This window comes from Mustela nivalis (assembly GCF_964662115.1).
Source record: "Mustela nivalis genome assembly, chromosome: 9".
NCBI lineage: Eukaryota > Metazoa > Chordata > Mammalia > Carnivora > Mustelidae > Mustela > Mustela nivalis.
This window is the reverse complement of record NC_139028.1, coordinates 21543655-21563797: the sequence shown is the minus strand read 5'-3', so window position 1 is coordinate 21563797 and position 20143 is coordinate 21543655. Positions and strand designations below refer to the sequence as shown.

The window sequence follows — 20143 nt, the reverse complement described above, 5'->3', positions numbered from 1 at the left end:
ATGTGCTCGATTTGGACGACCAGCAGCTCTGGAAGGGGCAAGCTCATAATTAGAGATCGGCACCTCGAGGTGATGCTTCACACTTACATGGCAAGTTTAAGTTAATCAGGCAGAATTAGTTCCCTAGACTGATGGGACTGGGGTGGATTTTTCACTTAGGAGCAAATCTCATGCATGCTCTGGCATGCCTTGTTTCCTGACATATGTTATAGTTTTCCTGTGGGAAGACAGGGTGAAATTTTATTTCAGACCTTCCCCACTCAGCCTGCATTTGCTTTCTTCCCTTCTCAAAATCCAGATCCTGCTATAAAGGTGGCTAAGTCGGTGAGGAGGGGGGGACTTAGGGGGACCAGGTCCAGGAAGAGAGGTGCTGGGGTTGGCACGTGTCAGGTGTATGCTAGCGTTAAGTGGCAGGTAGGGGTCTTCTAGGCCAACAAGATGTGCCCGTGCTGAGTTTCTGCTTTCTCATGATGCAAGGCTATCCTCCCCAGCTGGTCCATTCTATTTGTACCAGTCAGGACTGTGTTGGCTGCATGGGACAGAAAACCAGTTACAGGGCATTCTGTGATGTGAGCTGAATTTTCTCAGGTGACAAGAAATCTGGAATGCAAGATGGCCGCTTTACCTTCAGGCATCACATTCATATTTCTGACGAAAAAAAGGATGAGGAGGAAGAGGAGGAAAAGTAGGAGGGGGAAGAAGAGGGGACGGAAGGGGAGGATGAGGAAGAGGGAGAAGAAAAGTGCAAAGGGCAAAGTCATGTGTCTTTTTTAGAATTCTTACTCAATAGAATTCTGTTGCCATCTTCTTGGCCAGAGCTGGGTCACATAGATCCCCTCTAGTAAATCTAGAGAACAGGTGGTTTTTAAACAGAGCACATTGTAGCTTGGTTAGCGAAAGGACAGAAAAAAAAAAAAAAAGAAAAAGAAAACCAAGCTGATCTAGGGAACCGGCAGTGTCTGCTATCCACCTGGTCCCCATGGCTCCCTCCACCATCAGAGACGTCCTGCTTTTCAAGCTCCCATGTCGGTATCAGGGTCTCCTTCTCTTCCCCTACAGGTGGTCTGGCCCCAGAGCCCCGGGAGGCTCACCACTCCCCTCACCTCTACCTGTGACCTCAACAACCCTGCTCCTTTGTCCTTTATTCTGGGGAAAGACAAGTGCATCGCACACAGGTGTGCAGCCACCAGGGTACCAGTGCATGGGGAGACGGTTCTGAGGCTTTGGTGAAACTGACAGATTGCTGAGAGAGCAAGGAAAAATGTGTTCACAATGAATCTGGAGAGGTTGGCTAGGACATAACCATGCTGGGTCTTGTGAGCTACAGGCCACTAGCTACAGACAGGTCACCAGACGAGACACTGGGGTCTACATATGGAGTGAGAGGCCAGGCTGCCCCCAAGGACTTCCCATTCCATTAGGGTCTCACATAGGTAATGACACAAACTATAAGCCACCGTGATCAATGGAGAGGCTTGACGCCGGTCATGACAGCATGGAGAAGACAGCCTTAATTTCAATAAAGTGATGTTTGAATTTAGCTTTGCAGAGTAGGGAGGATTCTTACGAGAAGGGAATTAGGAGACGTTTGAAGCAGAGAAACTACATGAGCAAAGATCGTGGGCAGCAAGCAGGCAGCATATTCGGATCATTGTGAGTAGCCCTTTTGGGCTGGGAGACAGCATTTGCAAGGATTGGGCTGACAGGGGTGGAGATGGGATGGGGAAGGCCGAGCAAAGAGTGGGGTCGGGAGATGAAGCCAAGAGGCGGGTGTGTGTTGGGTTGCAAAGACGGAATGTCATGTTAAGAAGTCAGACGATAGGGTGTAGAAAACACGGAGCGGCTGAAGGTTTGAGTCACATCCGAGCTGCAGAAAATACCAGAGAGTTGAGAGCCTGGGGGTGGGGACACTGAGGCAGAGTCTCCAGCAGGAGTCTGGCAGCAGAGAGGCCTGATCTAGAACCGAAGCACTGGGCGGGAGGGGAGTGAGGACGGTACATGCTCTCCCGGGTGAGTGACTGGTGGTGGGGTTCGGGGCAGGGCAGTGCCGTTTAGGAATTCAAGAAAGACCCAGGAGGGGAAGCTCCTTTCATATGCGAGGACAGTTGGATGATGGATTCAGCAAGGGCAGTGCTGGGTCCCTGGGCATGACTCCTCTGGGTCTCTGGGGGTGAGGACCAGGGCTGGAGAGGGCGGGGCCATCAGCCCTAAGTGGATGGTAAAACCATGGCTGTGGACTGGATGGTCCAGGAATGAAGTAAAGTGGCAAAGGGCCCTAGACAAGCCATTTGAGGGAGAAGCCGGTGGGGGGTGGGGGGGTGGGAGTGGGGGTGGGGGGGTGGGGGAGGGTCAAAAACCCAGGTCAGGGAGGGTGGAAGAGACCAGGTTCAAAGAGCAGTTTGGAAGTGACCAGGCACTTTCAGCCAAGGAGTTAGGAAACGGTTCTGTCCTGGGGTTCGGAGGCTCTGCCTTCAGCCGAGGGGTGAAGGTGCATTCGAACTTGTACAACGTGAGTGGGAATGGACTGAAAGTAGCAGCTGGTGGGCAGGAGCTGCTCTGATTCCTCAGGACGCACGGCAGGGTGAAACAGTACCCCAAAAGCCATCTTGGAGGGTTACATGCTAGGAGAGGTCGGGGTCTTTCTCCACAACTCGTGGTCTTGCCTGTTAATTTTCCCTGCTGGCCCTCCACTTCCAGTCAGTCGGGCCGCCGCTCCATGCCCCGGGCTCTGACACGCGGACAGGCTATTTTTGCCGGAGTGCCTGGCGACAAGGCAAGGGCTCCCCACACGGGGTTTTAGTATTTAGTAGCACAGTTGTGAGTTACTGAGCTTAGCACAAGCTTTAAAGCATTGAGCTGTCCCTTGTGCTCCCGACAGTTAGGCTGTCCTTCTAAGCCCTAGGTCTTTTCATGGCTCCAATTCTGGACAAGTGGGGAGCATTTTAGAAATGGTTGCTAGCCTTTCTTGTCCTATTTCCACCATGGCTGTGCACTCCTGCCCCAGCTCGCTCATTCTCTCTCTCTTTGCTCGCAGGGCCTTTAGAGAAGCCATGTTCTCCTCATTTGGGGGTCAGGCTCATTTTGTACCTTCACATTACCATTGCTCTCCTCACAGCCCCTGAGCTGTCACTGTTGGGTCCTCCTAAGCCAGCCACTCCCCAGTTCTTGCTTGCAACCATCTTCCTAATGCCCGTCAGTGACTTCCTATTGTCCTGAGGATAAGAGCTGGACTCACCCAGGATCTTCCAGGCCTGCCTGGTCTGGTATCGTTTCCTACCCCGGCCTGTCTCCCCTGCTCAAGGTCCACAGTGGCTTCTTTCTTGCCATGCTCCTTTGGCCTCAGGGCCTTCGCACGTGTGGCTTCTGTTCCTATGTTGGATTCATTTCCCAGTCCTGCCTGTCACTCCAACTCCTGGCTCCTTCACCTCATCCCTTTCACACCTCTTGACTATTTGACTCGCTTTTCAAATGCTAATCCTCAGGGCTCTGAACAGGTTTTAATTAAAACTTTTTTTAAAAAAAGATTTTATTTATTCATTTGACAGACAGAGATCACAAGTAGGCAGGGAGAGAGAAAGGGAAACTGAGCAGAGAGCCCAACTCGGGGCTTGATCCCAGGAACCTGAGATCATGACCTGAGCAAGAGGCAGAGGCTTTAACCCACTAAGCCACCCAGGTGCCCCTAATTAAAACTTTTTTGTAGGACTAGCTGATAAATATCCATCTTGCCTCTTCCCCTTTCCTTTCACTGTTGTATCCTGCAGTGTGGCCCAGGGCTCGGTGCAGAGGGGCTCCCCACATCAGTAAAGGATTGAAAGAATGGGGAGCAGCTGGAGACCCTTTAACACCCACGCCCGCATTTCACGGGGGCCAGATGTGCTTCTTTTTCCCCGGGGGGGGGGGGTGCTACTCTTTCCAAAACAAACTTGTGTGGATTTCAAGGCAGTCCCACCCCAGATTTCTTCTTCAGTGCTCCTGGGGGAGCTGTGAAGATGCACAATTTGAGAGGCGAGCCATGGGCCTTCCTCTAGTGATCATAGGTCCTGTTCTCCCTCCCCAGCCCTTATAGTGGTCAGCAAAGCCAACAGCTGCTCCCAGGAAGTAATTTGGCCAAACACCTTGCAATTCTGTGGCAGGAAAGGGGCTGCTACTCTGGGTCACTTGGCTTCGGAGTTCCTTTTTTTCCCCAAACAGGCTTGCAAAGACTGGGTTTGGTGTGTTCCCAACCAGGAGGAATTCCAAAGAACAGCGCAGAGAAATGGTCAAAAGGCAACACTCAAGGTCATCTGGGAGGGATTAATCTGCTTGCCCAAGGACGTGGGCCTACCAAGTGGTATGGTTTCATCACTCTCACCCGCTAGAGCAAAAGAAGAGGGAGGACAGCTGTCACCAAGTCTTCACTTGTAGAGGAAAAGGCAGGGACAGAAAGGTGACTTGGTCTGTGTCGAGTCCTGTGGATCAGTGAGACTAGAGTCAGGCTTAGAGCTTTAGCCTTCAGAGGTACCCACAGAGCTGGGGGACTGTCTCAGAACCATGTCCACTTTGTCCAAGGTCCTGTGCTCAGTGGGTCAAAACTGTCATCCATAAGTCTCCTTTGGGTGAGGGAGGCCACCCACTTGTTCTCAGTGACCACTTAGGGCTTCCAAAGAGGGCAGAGCCTTTTTGAATTCATGAATATGTCTTGCCTCAGGGTTTTGAGACTTGATCATTTGTTGAAGTCATAAAATCATCTAGGTGAGGGCTTGAAGTGGCTTTAGAATTCTCTAGTTTCCTTCCTTTTGCAAATAAAAATATTGAGGCTGAGGGTTGGGGGTGTTAGAGGTAGGGCTGGGTCCCCTCCCAGCTGTACCCCTCGTCCCAGGATTGGGGGTCTTTAAGGAAGTCTCTGTGGCCCTGCCTAGGTGGGGACAGTGTCTCCCGGGAAACACCCCTCAGCCTGTCCACCCCCATCCTGGCTCAGGCTGGGCAGCCTTGTGGCAGGCAGAATGGCTTTCTGGCTACCAATGAATGGCCAGCCCTTGCTGTGTTTCTGTGGTCTCTGCCAGGACCTGACTGGCCCCTTCCTACAGGCCTTTCTGCTCTCCGTGGCCTCCGGTTTGCAGAGTACTCCCTCCGGGCTCCTCAGCCTCCTAGGAGGTGAGTGTTCCCACAGCCATTGTCACCGGGAAGGAAACTGAGGTGTGACATCTTCCTTAGCCATTGGCTCAAGGTTACGTCACAGGTAGACCCCGCAGAGCCAGGATTTACATCTCGAAATTCAGCTGTCCTCTTAAATCTGGAGCCTGAGGTTGGGGTGGTGGAAGGATTGCAACCCAGCAGGGCCAGAACGAGGGGCCCTGGAAAGGGGATTCTGGGTGGCACACCTGTGAGTCGGGTAAGCGCCCCGCCCCGCGCCCCCCACCTGGCTCTAGCTGGAAATGACAACTACAACCGGAGCGCGCTCAGGCACCCACGACACAGCCATTCATGCTGTGGGTACACATTTCCCTTAATTGCCAAGCCTCCCAATTAACGTGGGTTGCTGTGTCTGGTGCTCGGTTATTTTCCCGTTCCCCTCAGTTTACTATTTCAGAGAGACACTAGCTCTGTCATTGTGTTCGTCTCGCTGCCTTCCCAGAGGAAAACCAAAAAGCAGCAGCTGCGGGCAGATCCCGGGCGCGGGCCCGCCCCCTCGGCGGCAGTCTCCTGTTGCTTCGGGAGCGGGCCCGCCCTAGGAGAGGCGCCCGCCCTCACCCCTCGAGGAGCGGGACGCAGAGGGGCTGCTCGCGCGACGCCAGCCGGTGACACCGCGGCGGCCGGTCCCCGAGCCCCGGCCCGGCCGAGCCCCGCCCCCCTCTCCCACCCCCGCCAGCCGCGCGGCTCCCGCCCGCCCCAGCCCTGCGCAGGAGGGGAGGCGGGAAACACGCGAGAGCCTCGCCCACCGCCCTGCCCCCAGCCCCGCTGCTCCCAGGCTCCTCGGACTCCGTGCGTCCTCCGGGGATCGGCTCCGAGGGGCTCGCGCTCTGCAGGTAACCCGCGGCGCGGGAGGCAAAGTTGGGCGCGTCTTCCGAGGAGGAGGGCGCGAGGCCGGGGTGGGGAGCGACCGCGCGCGGGCAGCGGCCCGACGTTGTTTGTCTCGGTGGGTGTGAGCGGCCCTCTCGGGCCCGAGGCTGCCCGGGCGGCGGAAACGCGCGGGGGGCTGTGAACGCGGAGGTGGGCGTCGGAAGAGGACCGCGGCCTCGGCGGGGAGGCCGTCCGCGGCGGTGGGGGCGAAGCCGGTGCCGGAGCTCGGGGCTACAGCGTTTTGGAGCAAGGCAAGGGGCAGCTCCCACCCTGTATCCAGCGGGAGTTTCCCCTTTGTTACTGGGAGGCTGTGGACACTGGAGTGGAGCGTGGGCATGTGAAGACGGAGAGGTCGCTGGATGCGCGAGTGTAGACACACCAGCAATACAAAATGGGGCGGCTGGTTTGGTGCTTGGGGGGTATGGGAGCTGGGGCTGGGCGGTGGGCAAGCGGGTGGCGCGGGGGGTGGGGGGAGGTAAAGAAGGGCTGGGCTTCCAGAGCGTGGCATTCATGAGAATGTCTGCATTGGTTGCTGTTGTTGTTGTTGGTTTTTCTTCTCCTTCTTGTTTATCCAGTCCTGTTTTCTTCCAGGGAGCCTCCCTGATCCCCCGTTCTCCCCTTTCCCCATGCCCAGCCCTGTTCCCCAGCAGGGCTGGCCCTGGCAGAGCTTCCCCCATTGTGTATCGCTGGGCTTCCATGGACAGTTGGAAGAGCAGCCCCAGCTCCTGGCGCTTGCTGCTGGCTCTTACAAGTGGCCGCTGTCAGAGAAGGCACCCGAGGGTGGGAGCCGCTGCGCTGGAGAGTGGGCCTGGTCAGACCCCCAGGCAGGGGACGAGGGGCTGGCTGTGGAGCTTTCTGCCCACCAACGTGGCCTCTGTCTCCACTTCCTTTGTCTCCTGGGTGTTGTGCTCTCTAGCTGGCCCGGATTTCCAGGTTTGGAGATGGGCCAGTGGGCAGCCCATGCCCTCTGTGCAAGGAACCCCACCCTGGGGGCCCCGCGCCCTCATATTGTGTATGTGTGATTGTGTGTATCTGTTTCTGCAACTTAGCCTTTTGCACGTGACCTCCCTGGTAGTTGCCATGGAAACTCCTCTTCAATTCCCAGCCTCCCTTCCTTTTCCTGCCCATTCCTCACCTCCATATCTCCTCCCCTCCCCCCAACATGGTTGCCTGGATACTGGTTATCCCTGGCTTCTCTGACTGGGTGACCCTGGACAGCTAGCTCCCACGTGGGACTGAGGTGGCCACGTACCCACTTCAGTCCTCCCCGCCACACGTCACAAATGTGCCCCTAACACCCCACACTTACGTACCTACCACATTACACACCCTTGCGCACACAAACACCACGCGTTCTGTTGTGCTACACACTTCATCCACACACGCACACACAAGTATATCATACCACAGATAGACCACGTACACCCCAAATGCACCGTACATTGACCACAGGGGAACACAGCACCCTCAGTGCCATGCACAGCGCCCTGTGTACGCTCTCACACACATCAACCATAACACACACACACGCACACCACTTTTAAATAGGTCTCAAGCGGGAAGAGAGAGGGCAGTTTTCTGTCTCATTTAGGTCTGTGCCCGGGAGTGTGTGTCGGGGAAGGCTGAGGAGAGCCAGAAGGAAGACACCTCCCCAGGAACCCTGTGGAAGAAGGTATCGAGAAATGTACTTCCAGATTCCCACAAAGAGGAGTCCCTTTCCTAGTACTCATCTCAAGAGCACAGACGAGAGATTCATTCCCTCTGCTGCTTTCTCCCTGCCCTGACCCTGAGAAAGTCCGAGGCGCCTGGCTCGAGCTGGCGGTCTCCTCCCAGCCCCCGAGTCTTTCTGGCTGATGGGATCCGGCGGAAGCCTCAGAGGCCCTATAAAGGAAGGAGACAGGCTGTGGCTGGGCAAGAGAGCAAAGGTGCTTGGAGAGGGCAGGGAGAGGATGCAGAGTGGAGATGAGGCGCGGAGGAGAGGGAAGCCAGAAAGAACAGGAAGGACAGGAGCTGGGTAGTAGGACAGTACGAGTCTGGACATCTGCTCCTCTTGGGGGTCTGGCCACCCTCTCTCCTTTAGGCACATTTTCCTGCTTCCTGTGGCTCCTGCAGCCACATCAGTGCCTCTGGGAGAGAAAGCCGGTTTGCAAAGGTCTCCCGCATTGCTGGGCTTTCAGAGACTGGTGGCTTCTGTCCCTCAGGTGGTCGATACCAAAAGGGGGCATTGCCTTCCTGGCCTCTGTGCTCTTTGGACTGATGGAGGATCTGTTTTACTCAATGGTTCAGTGAATGTTTTAAGTACCTACAAGACATTCATCGATGGGGACACTAGGGTGAGGAAGAAGAGAATCCTAGATTTCTCAGAGCCAGAGAGGCCTTGAGGGAACACCACTCAGGACATCATGTAGGTGAGAAGACAGGCTCAGAAACAGACACACACCCAGGGGTGGCTGAGGCCTTCTGGCAGCTCAGCCTGGATTTGTGACGCAAACTCCCATCCCCCATTTCTTGTCTTCTTTTCTCTCTTGCCAGCAGTCCTCTGGGGACTGAATGTCCCTTCCAAATGGGTGGTACCCTATTCCAAATAGGTACCAAATACAGGTATTCCAAATAGGGTACCCAAGGTGGGTACCCTAGTGAGCGAAGAGCCTGCTCACTTGGAGGGCGTGGCAAGGAGAGGGAGGGGAGAAAGAGCAGTTCCTTAGGCTCTGGAAGCTTCCACAGCCTTAGGTGAGCCAGCCGACCTGGATCCACCATCAATCAGAGCACACGCTCCCCTGCCCCCTAGTCCTGGTGGACTTTGGGGGCTGCCATCTGGAGGACACACAGTGCCAGGCAGCCCCTAGGACTCATTGTCTAACAGATCACCCACCTGCCTCTGCCCCAGCACCTGAGCGCCCCGGAGGAAGCCAAGCAGTCTTGACAGGCGCAGGCCCTAGAGGCAGAGAGCCTGGGGCAGAAAGGCTGTGAGCCCGGAGGCACAGACCCAGGTTCTAGTCCTGGCTCTGCCCCAAGGGTAAGTGCGTTCAGTCCACAGATATCCTTTTGGACGCAAATGGGGCTTTTTGGGGAAGTCAGAAACTGTTCGGATTGATTTTGAGCAAGGGAAAGCCTCCATAATTTTAGACCTGTTTCTACATCTGTCAATAAGGGGTTAGATTCCATGATTTCCAAAACATTTCTTCCTCTAATTTTTTGTAGATTATACGATCTTGAAAGAGAGCCCTTTCCCCTCCAGGTGCCAAATTGTACTCATTATTTCATAATACAGGGTTGCAGCTGAGTTGAGCAGGAACAGGGCTTGGCCTCCGGTTCCTTTGGGGAAAGCCTCCCTTTTCAGCCAGTCGGACAGGAGGTGCTCCAGAAAGTGAGCCCGGGCTTTCTTCCCCCGGGTGCGGGAGCCAGCCCTTTCTAGACATTGGTCTACCTGTTCTGTTCTGCTAGGATGAAACCAGGCTGGGAAGAGTGTTGAAAGAGCTGGCCTCCAGAGAGGATGAGATCCAGGGCCACGGGCCATGGGTCTGTGAAATCCTGGAGAGGGAGAACCTTTGGCCAGCCGGTAACTGTGGCCAGAGGAGCTGAGCAGCAGAATATCTCTGGACCAGACAAAAGCCTGGAACCAGTCTGGCAGTGTCCTGTTCACTCTGGAAGAGGGAGGAGGAGGGAAGACCTTGACCTGGGGAAATATGAAGTCAGCTTAGAGCCCACACAGGAACACATTTGTTACAAAGATATGCAGGGCGGGGTGGGGGAGGGAGGTGGAGCACGAAGTCCAGGAAGGGGGCTAAGGCCCTGGGGACCAAGCTGGGCCATGGGAACGTGGCTGTTCCCGCTGCTCAGAATATCTGACTTGGGCCAGAGAGGGCCGAGAGGGAGGGGGTTGGAACAACGGCGACCCCCACACAGCCAGAGGACAAAGCCAGATCTCCAAAGAGACCAGAGGCCAAGGTCTTAAATTCATTCATGGCCTCCCTTAACAAAAAATCCACAGAATCCCTCGGATGTGTTCGGCTGGGCAGGCTTCCCAGAGCCTGGTGGAGCTGTGAAATGGTGGTCTTGCATTCCCAAAGCCCTCCAGCTCAGCTCGGTTGGGTTGCTTTGTCCTGTTCCTTCCTCCTGCCTGGACAACTCTGCAGTCTTCCTGAGCGGGGTGGGCTGGGCCCTCACGCACACGTGGGCTCACACATGCACACACTCTCCCTTTCTGACACATACCTAACCTCCATCCCTCACCCACACACCCTCTCACCTCACCCGGCTGCAGTGTCACACCCAGATCTTGGTGACAGCCCATTCCCTCGGGCTCTCAGCCCCAATCCACTTTCCCAGTGATCGTGTGGGTGGGTCCAGCCACGTCACACCTCCCTCGGTGCTCTCTCGTCCATTAACAAGGACAGGTGCCGGACCTGGCTGCGGCCATGCTCCCAGCCCTGTCCCCAGATGGTCACCCCTGGCCTTGTATCTGCCTCCCGTCCACCTACACTCAGACCCTGCCTGGAAGGAGCTCTTGCTCTCACCCTGCGGAACAGGGGCTGGCGGCCTTTGGAGACACAGGGACATGGGTTCTAATCTGTGTTCTGACACTTCCTGGCTTTCTTAACTTTCTAAGCCTCCGTTTCCTTATCTGTCAAATGAGCATGAGAATAATGGGGCAAGCTGTGTAAGGTGCTGCGCGTGGTGCCTGCGTTAAGTGAACAGTAGATGCTCACCGCAGTGATGACGATGGTAATGATGACATTATTATTATGAAAACGGATTGTTATCTTTCATTATATCAGCCTTCGAGGCTCCTCTCAAGAGCTCATTCTTTTAAGTAGTTTTTCCGAATTCCCAGGAAACAGAAATGCTTTCCTCCTCCCTGGGCTTCTGAACACCCTGATGGCTCTTCCCCGAGAGTGTGTGGCCCACCCGGCGGGCATTTTAGTGACTTTCACACATGCCTTCTCCCCCCATGGGTCAGGGTTTGTCCCCACGCCGCTGCCACCATGAAGCAGGACCATGTGAATTTGTGTGAAGCACGACAGTGGGCCAGAGCTGTGCTTTCCAGGAGCTGGGTTGTCAGGTAGAGCCGTGCAAGAGGGCTGGCCGAGCTGCCTGTCCCTGTGGTCTGACTGTGGGCGGGCTGACGTGGCCCTGTGCCTCTGGGACTGCTCGTCTGGCCTCTCTCGAAGGGGCCTTTGTCAGCCGCCTGCGGAGGAGGTGATCCTGTGGCTGGCCTGACTCACTCCTGTCTGCCCAGCCTGCTGGGGCGGCTCTAGCCTGGGGCTTCTGTACAGATTCTCTGGAACTGGATGGAGTTCCACTTTGGGGGTCAGGGCCCGGGCCCACGTGCTTGCCCTGCTCCCTGACTCTCTCTGGGCAGCACTCTCTCTGTGCCAGGCTGGTGGCTGTGTCCTGCTCTGTGGGCCTGCCTCTGCGGACTGTTTGGAGTGGCTGCAGGGTGAGGGCTTGTGTGGGCTGGGAAGACTCATGGGGGGACATCAGGGCACCATGCCCCCCTGGGGTATCAGCTTGGGGTCCTTGCCGAGAAACTTCCAGAAACCAGGCCCGCGTTTGTGATTTGTGAACTCTGTGTCTCCCTTTCTAAGGATAGAGCCTTGTTTCTTGTTTCTTTTCACGGTTGGTTCTTTTCTTTCTTGGACCACGTTTCTCTTCCCAGAAGGAACTCCACGTTAAAGATAAGGTGCCTAGGGTTTGGGGCGCTTGGATGGCTCAGTAGTTAAGCATCTGCCTTCAGCTCAGGGTCCTGGGATCTGGCCCCACATCTGGCTCCTTGCTGGGGAAGCCTGCTTCTCCCTCTCCCACTCCCCCTGTTTGTGTTCCCTCTCTTGCTGTGTCTCTGTCAAATAAATTTTAAAAATCTTTTTTTTAAAGATTTTATTTATTTTTTTGACAGAGGGAGATCACAAGTAGGCAGAGAGGCAGGCAGAGAGAGAGAGGGGGAAGCAGGCTCCCTGCTGAGCAGAGAGCCCGACGTGGGGCTCGATCCCAGGACCCTAGGATCATGACCTGAGCCGAAAGCAGAGGCCTTAACCCACTGAGCCACCCAAGCGCCCCAATTTTAAAAATCTTAAAAAAAAAAGATGCCTAGGAGTTAACATGATAGGACCTATCTACATAACAGAGGAGCTTTGTCCCTCCCACACCCCCTGGGAGGCCAGGCTGGATTGGGTCTGAGCTCCAGAGAATGAGCTTTGGGGCACTGGACCTGGGGATCCTCTAGCCTCCCAGCTGTGGGGGCACTGTCCTCCTCCATGAGTAAAGGAGGGTGCGGGGAGACCCAGAAATGGGGCCACTTGGGGAGGCCTGCCAGGCCTAAGGGACCCAGTAGGATGGGGCCAGCCTGGGAGGCGGCAGCATGATAATCTGGGCCTGAGGGGTGCCTGGGTGGCTCAGTGGGTTAGAGCCTCTGCCTTCAGCTCAGGTCTTGATCCCAGGGTCCTGGGATCGAGCCCCGCATCGGGTTCTCTGCTCAGCGGGGAGCCTGCTTCCCCCTCTCTCTCTGCCTGCCTCTCTGCCTGCTTGTGATCTCTGTCTGTCGAATAAATAAATAAATGATCTTAAAAAAAAAAAATCTGGGCCCGAGGTGCCCTGGCACGCGTGGGGGCAGTGCGGAGAATTCAGGAACGTGTCACAGCTGCCGTGAGCCCCTCAGGCCTGCTCCAGTGTTCCTATCCTCTGCTTTCTCCTCAGTCCCAGGCTCTGAGTCCTCTCTGTTCTTCAGCTGGTCTTCAGAACTTTGTAAGGGAGCCAATCATTCCAAGCCAGGTTATTAAACAGAATAATTGGTGTTTAACGTTTATTGGAGGGGCACTTAACATGCAAATCAAGGGAACGGGTTGTCTTTTTCTCCAGAGGCAACAGATATGTCAGTGACCTCGGACTGGACCCAAAGCACTTGTTTTATGTGCAGGTTTAAAAGCCTTGGCAGGGGGGGTGGGGTTATGGACATTGGGGAGGGTGTGTGCTTTGGTGAGTGCTGTGAAGTGTGTAAACCTGGCGATTCACAGACCTGTACCCCTGGGGATAAAAATACATGTTTATTAAAAAAAAAAAAAAAAAAAAAAAAGCCTTGGCAGGGTTGGGCTCTGTGGTTCTGAACCGTAAGAGCCTGGCTCCTATTACGGGAGCGTCAGATGCCGTGAGCAGGGTTCAAGGCTCTACGATGCTTGCCGGGAAGCTGAACAGATGTAGGAGCGGTGGGAATGGGTCTGGGGGGCTGTTTTGTTTTTAACTGAGCTTAAAATTTTGCATTTTTAAAAAACAGATTCTTTTTTTTTTTTTTTTTGAACAAGGTTGAAGTTAGCGTTGCAGAACAATTAGAGATTTGCAGAAACATTGAGCAGATTAAGTGCAGAGAGATCCAAATAATTCTTCCTGCACACAGTTTCTCCAAGTTTTTATTTTCTAAAGATGTTATTTATTTGACAGAGAGAGAGAGCACAAGCACGGAGAACGGCAGACGGAGGGTGACGGAAAAGCTGGCTTCCCCGTATAGCAGGGAGCCCAGTGTGAGGCTCGATCCCAGAAACCTGGGATCATGACCTGAGCCAAAGGCCGTGGTTTAACCAACTGAGCCACCCAGGCACCCTAGTTTCCCCAAGTTTTAACATCTTACAATCTTGTGGTACAGTGTGTCACCATTGAGGAATCAACACTGGTAGATCATTATTAACCAGAATCCATACTTCATTCAGATTTCTTTAGCTTTTACCCACTGTCCCTTTTCTGTTCCAGGATCCCATCCGGAGTAGCACATTACATTTTGTTGTTCTGTCTCTGGCTCTTCTTGACTATGACCATTTCTCAGACCAGCCTGGTTTTTGATGACCTTGATGGTTTTGAGGAGGACGGGTCTTGCATATTGTAAGATACCCCTCAGCCTTGGATGTATCTGTTGGTTTTCTCATGATTCGACTGGGCTTATGGGTTTGGGGAAGGAACATCACAGAGGTGAAATGCTATTTTCATCATACCACGTCAACATCGAGGGTATGGACTCTCTGCATGAATCATCAGTGTTGATGTTGACAGGACTCCTCCTTTTCGTCCCTTTCAGGGCCCCCTCCTTCCCCAGCATAATTTCCAGGGCCTGGTGATTGGAACTGTGCCCTTTCACACATCAGGCTGTCAGCTAGCTCTCAGCTAACTCTGCCGCCTCGCCTCTTGCTAGTCATGGGGCAGCAGAGAGACTTTTCAGCCAGGAGAGCCTTGTTAAGGAGAACATAAAACAGAAAGTGCTATGTGCCAAATCCATGCTAAAGACGGGCCTCAGGGGCTGGCCGTGTCTGGGGAAAGACGTGCATAGTTCTGTCCATGGGCTCCAGTAGTCGTTGACAAAGACAACTTTCTCAACCTTGGCTGCGCATCAGGGAAGGGCATTCTAAGTGGTGGGAACAGAATATACAGAGGCCTGGAGGTCATTGCACCCTTAGCAGGAGACAGGAGTCGACTGTCTGAGCTGAAAGTCTGGGAGAAGATACTAGAAGGGAAGGAGAGGGATAGGCCTAAAGGTAGCTACATGCCACAAGAAAAAACTTCTATTTTAAAAAAAATGAATGGGATACTGGGGCATTGTGAAAGGGTTTGAGTTTGAGAGGGAAGTGATCAGAATACCCGTGAGACTGATTAATCAGGCAACAGTCAGTCTGTCTGGGACAGATGGACAGGAGTGGGTTGAAGGTGGGGACAGCTATTGTTGTATGAGGCAAGTGCCTGTGGCCGCTGGGAAAGTAGTGAACGTTCTGGAGTAGCTTGAACAACAGGAGAGAAGGCCAGATCAGAGAGAGAACTGCTGGAGTCCCCACAGCCTGGCCTCTGCCTCAGATACAGTGTGGAGGTGGGGAGGCCGGGAGGAGACCCTGAGGACTGGCTGGGGGGGGGGGGGTAAGCACCTGGAGGGGGACTGTGTCATTCTGCTACCCTCAGGGTTCGTTCCCTGTCAAAAGTAGGTCATTGATAAAGGTTTATTACCTTGATTCCTGGAAGGAAATCAGCACCATTCCTTTCAGAGCTACACCTTGTTGCAATGTTACCTTTCTTTGCTCCACTATGTGCAGGCAGATGGCCCCTGTTTGGAAAGCAATCTGATGTAAAGACTCGGGCGACACTGGACGTGACCCTTAGGGTTAAAAGTTCTTTACCTTTGAAATAAAGCCTTTGGTGAAATGAAAACATCTTCCCTTGGGAGAAGTTTGTGGGTGTGGATCTGTTTTGGAGAAGGAGTGAGTTCTCTACCCCAGTCTAATTCTGAGCTGAGAGAGAGATACCGATTTGCAGCTGGGCAGCCCACCCCGAAAGGCTGCCAAGGGCTGGGCCTGTAGTACTATTGGCTTCCCCAGACCCCGATGGGCAGGATCACCTCCAGCTGGCCTGCGACACCCTCTGGCTGCAGCAGGCATGGGCTGACGTTCTGCAGGCCAGGCAGCTATTGTGAGGGGCAGAGGCTGAGACCAGAGACCAGGGTGCTTTCTTTTAGTTGGGTAGGAGGGGGCAGAGCGATGGCTGATAGATTGGGCCTCCCCCTTCCTCCCAAGGGGCTCTGGGGTCCCAGCCTTACCCTGGCATCAGTGATCGTGGGCAGAGTCAAACAAACAAAAACAAACATTTTGCCTGCTGAAGTAAGACCTCACTAACATTATCAGGGGTATCCTCAGCCTGGTTTTTCGCTCTGGCCTGGGTCAGAGCACTCCCATCAGACGAGCCCAGTTTGGGCTTGGGTCAGCATCAGCATTTTCATTTCCCCGAGTCCGCACGTATTGCCACACGGACTGCCTAGCTTTGGGCATCTGCAGAGTTAGGAGATGACACCTGCAATGCTGCTGTTCTCCATGGAGCCATGGGCCCGTCCAGCTGACCGGGGGGCCTTGCCTCTTCTGATCTCCAAGGTGGCAGGTACCCAGCAGCACACATGGTTGTGTTAAGCCTCTGGGCTAGTCTCGGGAGGTTGTCTGGGGAGTAGGCTATCTTATGAAGGGTTAGCGTCGTCAACACCACCGTGGCCACCTCTGTCCCCTTCAGCCACCACGGGCAGGGAGCAGGACTGGGTTGGGGGCAGGATGTACGAAATACAGTTGCCCCCCCCCTTCTCTCGCAGCAGCCACACTTGGGGGTCCGGGGTAGAAGAGTCTCTGTCCTGGTATATCTTGTCTCAGTGCCCCTAAACCCAAGAGGTAGGGGGGATTAGGCTACCTTAGGCATGGTACCCTGGTTTTACAGAAGTCTGCTTGGCCTGCCTGTGAGTCTCAGGGCTTGACCCTCCCAGGGAGACACACCAAAGGGACTTCTCATAGAGACAGTGGCTTCTCCCAGAGGAACTTTGGGTTTGGAAGAAGATTGGGCATCGGGGCTGGGCCTCAGGCTCCCGCACCCCATCCAGCAGAGAGCATGGGCCTTCCATCAGGCAACAGCCCTGGAGGGGTAGGGGGGCCTCCAGGTGTCCTCCCAGGAGCGGCCGTGATCTGTTTGTTGACCTTCCCCTCCTCCCCGCCATGCCTCTGCCCTTCCCTGGTCTCTGTAGCATCTGCCCAACTCTGGCCCGCAGGGTCAGGCTGGGGGCGTTGGAGGCAGGCATTGGGTGTCGCCCCACGAGGGTGTCGCCCCATGAGGGCCTCATGGGGAGGACAGTGACTTGGAGGTTTGTTTGGATTTCTCCAGAGCAGACTGCCTTGTCTCTCCGCGGTCCCTGCCTCTCTGCTCTGCACGTGTCTCTCCCTTTCCCTGCCTCGCACTGGGTCTCTGCGGGGACGCAGGCCCTGGCTGACCTCGGTTCATCATGTGGCCTGTTTGTCTCTCCTCTGCTGGCCTCTCCCGAACTTCCCCCGGGGTGTATCCCCTGCTCACTTTTCCTTCCTCTGGGATTTCCTTCCTCTTCTGCTGCCTCGGGCCCGGTGTGTATCTCACCACTGTGTCTCTGGAAGGGGGCTGCCCCGTTGTGGACAAGGCACCACCAGCTCTGGCTGCTTCAGGGAGACCTGCTGTCCCCATACCACCTGGCCAAGGTGCTGGGTGACAGTGGTGGTTTTTCTTGGGGCAGGACAAGGCAGTGGCTCTCTTTGGAGCCTGTCTAGGCCCACTCTGCCTGTGTCTGCTGTGGACCGAGGCCCCTCAGTCAGAAGTCCACTGGAGCCTTCCAGAGGCTGGAGCATGCCTGGGGGGAGAGGCAGGGAAGTGAGAAGATGGGACCAGGGCCCTTTACTCCTCAGCTCCGGCTCCTTCTCTCTTTCTCTTCCCCATTTCCCACGAGAAGGTCGGAGAACATGGAGGGGAAGGCGTTGGGGGTGATAACGGTCATCATATCAACAGCTGTTGCTTGAAGCGCGGTCTTGTTTGCCCAGCACAGAGCTCAGCACTGACACGACAGAGCTCTTTTCTTTCCTTCTTTTTTATTTATTATTTTTTTTTAAAAGGTTTTATTTATTTATTTATTTGACAGAGAGCGAGAGAGAAAGAGAGAGCACAAGCAGGGGAGGTGCAGAGGGAGAGGGAGAAGCAGACTCCCCGCCAAGCAGGGAACCCGACACAGGGCTCCATGCCAGGACCCCGAGGTCATGACCTAAGCTGAAGGCAGATGCTTAACCGACTGAGCTCCCCAGGTGCCCCAGGACAGCTCTTTTCATGGCAAACAGCAGAAACCCAACTCCGTCTTGGCCAGACAAGGCAGGTAACCTATTCAGAGACAAACTGTAGGATGGGCAACGCTGGCGTGGGAGCTGGAGGGCCAGAGCACACTCAGCCTGCTCCCGGGCCCTTCTCCCCACACCTCCCTCCCTGCTGGCTCTTCCCCTGTAGGCTGCTGGCGGACACCCCCACAGCCTCCCTGACCCCCATACCTCCCAGCTTGGCAGCTTTGACCCTTTTCCCCTTGGTTCCCATGATGGGACAGCCCCTGGAGGAACACTGAGGTCTCAGATCTTCTAGTGGGAAAACTTACAGGGTTGGAGTGGGGGAGGATCCCTTCTGCTCCAAAAGAGGATGCTCTTCTCGCAAGGGAAGGGTGTGAGCAGAGCGGCCGTAGTGACCCGTGCACCAGAGTGATTTCTTCTGATCCTCACGGCTCCTGAGGTGCACGTTACTGTTCTTGTTCTGTGTTTCAGAAGCAGAGGCTCTGAGAGGTAGAGTAACTTGTTCAAGGCCACAAAACCACTGCGTGGCAGAGTGGTAGGACAGTAGAGTGGCTCAGAGCAAGGACTCTGGAGCCAGATATCTTGGGTTTAAATCCAGGCTCTGCTACTTTCCAGCCCTAGGACTTCGGGCAAAAGTTACTTGACTTTCCTGGCCTCAGTTTCTCCATCTGTCTCATGGGGACGATCCTAATCATAGTCACTTTCTGGAACTGCTGTAAGGATGAAATGAGTTAGGATATTTAAACCACTGAGAAGAGTTCTTGGCGTGACACAAGTGCGCCCTAATCAGCTGCAGAATTCTGGAATCTGTTAAAAAAGAAAAAAATCACCCTCCTGAGTAAACAGCTCTCTGTCCAACGAGGGACTATAAATTCTCCCTCAAGGGTGAGCTGGCAGGCAGCGCATATTCACTGTATGAATATGGATGAAGCTTGAGATGCTGGGGAGCTTGGCTGATAACGTTCACTCAGAGGCCCTCCGTCGTGGCCCCCTGTGCAGAGCTCAGCCCACGAGGCTGGGGGAGGGGCAAGGAGCAGGGTGCCGCTGCCTGGGGATGTGGGCTCCCCTCTGCCCGGGCAGCTGCAGTGCAGGTAGCCCACCGAGAAGATGTGAGCTCTCCCCTGGGCTGAGTCCTGGGCTCCCTGTAGGAAGCCAACAAAGCTGGGTTGAAGTCTAGAATCGTACATTCCAGGGGACCACTCTCTGTCCACATTAGTTTCTTTGCCTTTAAAATGGGTTTGATGGGGGGGCACCTGGGTGGCTCAGTGGGTTAAAGCCTCTGCCTTCGGCTCAGGTCATGATCCCAGAGTCCTGGGATCGAGTCCCGCATCGGGCTCTCTGCTCGGTGGGGAGCCTGCTTCCCTTCCTCTCTCTGCCTGCCTCTCTGCCTACTTGTGATCTCTGTCTGTCAAATAAATAAATAAAAATCTTAGGGAAAAAAAATGGGTTTGATGGGAATACGTACCTCATAGGCTATTTGCCATGACCTCTTGTACCAGTCCGGGCCCCTAGACTGGGCTTCAGATATGGTCATCCCTTTGCAGACTTTTTAGCTCCTAGCATTTCCTTCCATGGAGTTGATAGAAGGACTCCTGTGTTCCAGGCATGCCTCTGTTCCCAGCCCCAAACCCCCACCTGCCAGCAGCAGCTTGCTCATTCCTACACACCAAGTTCACTGCTCCCTACCACCTAGAAGGCTTTCCTGCCTTTCCTCCACCTTCCGTTTCACACTCTCGTCAAGGCTGGGCTCCAGGAAGTGCGCAGCGTGAGTGGTGACTGGGCTACGTGTGAGCTGCAAGGAGCCCCGGCCCTGAGGGTCCCTCTTTGGGAAGTTTGCATCCTGAAGCTTCCCTGGCTCGGGGGCGTGCTCTGGGGTGGGGGTCCACTGGCCTGGGGGCGGGGGCTGGGCAGCGTCACCCAGAGGCGTCCAGGCAGGGAAGCTGCAGTTGGGTCTCATAAGAGGAAGGGGTTCTAAGCTGCTTTCCAGAAGGGGCCGAAGAGGACCAGTGCAGCCCGTATTTTACAGAAGCAGGTGATGAGGCTCATGGCTCTGGGTCACTGTGGTTGGGGAGCTTCAAGGCCAGCGTTTAGGGCATCCATTTGGTGGTTTGAGGCCACCGAGTGGTCCTGGCTTGTTTCCAGGTAACTGGTCCTAGGGGACATGAGGTGAGGGGCAAACACCCCACCCTGAAAGCAGAGAAGGAGCCAGAGGTGAGCTGGGCTCGGCAGGAAGGGGTGTAGAAAAGTGCCCTCCGAGCTCTTCCAGACACAGCTGTCAAGTAGATGATGACTGTCCTTTTGTTCTTTCCTTTCTCTTTATTCTGGCACATAAAACCCCCAAAGCAAAGAGAGCTTTAGGCCAGAGCATCCAAGACTGGAAGCAGGAAGGTGACGAGCAGTGACAGGAAAGGGCCTCTGTGTGTGAGGGGGGAGCGGTGGTTTTCTGAGGGTCGAGGATGCCTGTTGCCCCGGCATGG

At 54.9% G+C, this 20143-nt stretch overlaps 1 protein-coding gene across 4 annotated transcripts in view; it reads left to right on the top strand.

Annotated features, from left to right (window-relative positions):
• Positions 1–5717: 5717 nt before the first annotated feature.
• Positions 5718–20143, top strand: part of FXYD6 (FXYD domain containing ion transport regulator 6) — a 30828-nt gene continuing 16402 nt past the window's right edge. Inside the window, exon 1 of one of the 4 annotated variants that reach the window (XM_082683491.1) lies at positions 5718–6008. The gene's annotated coding sequence lies outside the window, so the exon portion shown is untranslated. Of the gene's footprint in view, positions 6009–11207; positions 11483–20143 lie in introns of those variants that run through there. The other 3 variants (XM_082683489.1, XM_082683490.1, XM_082683488.1) reach the window with 3 other exon arrangements.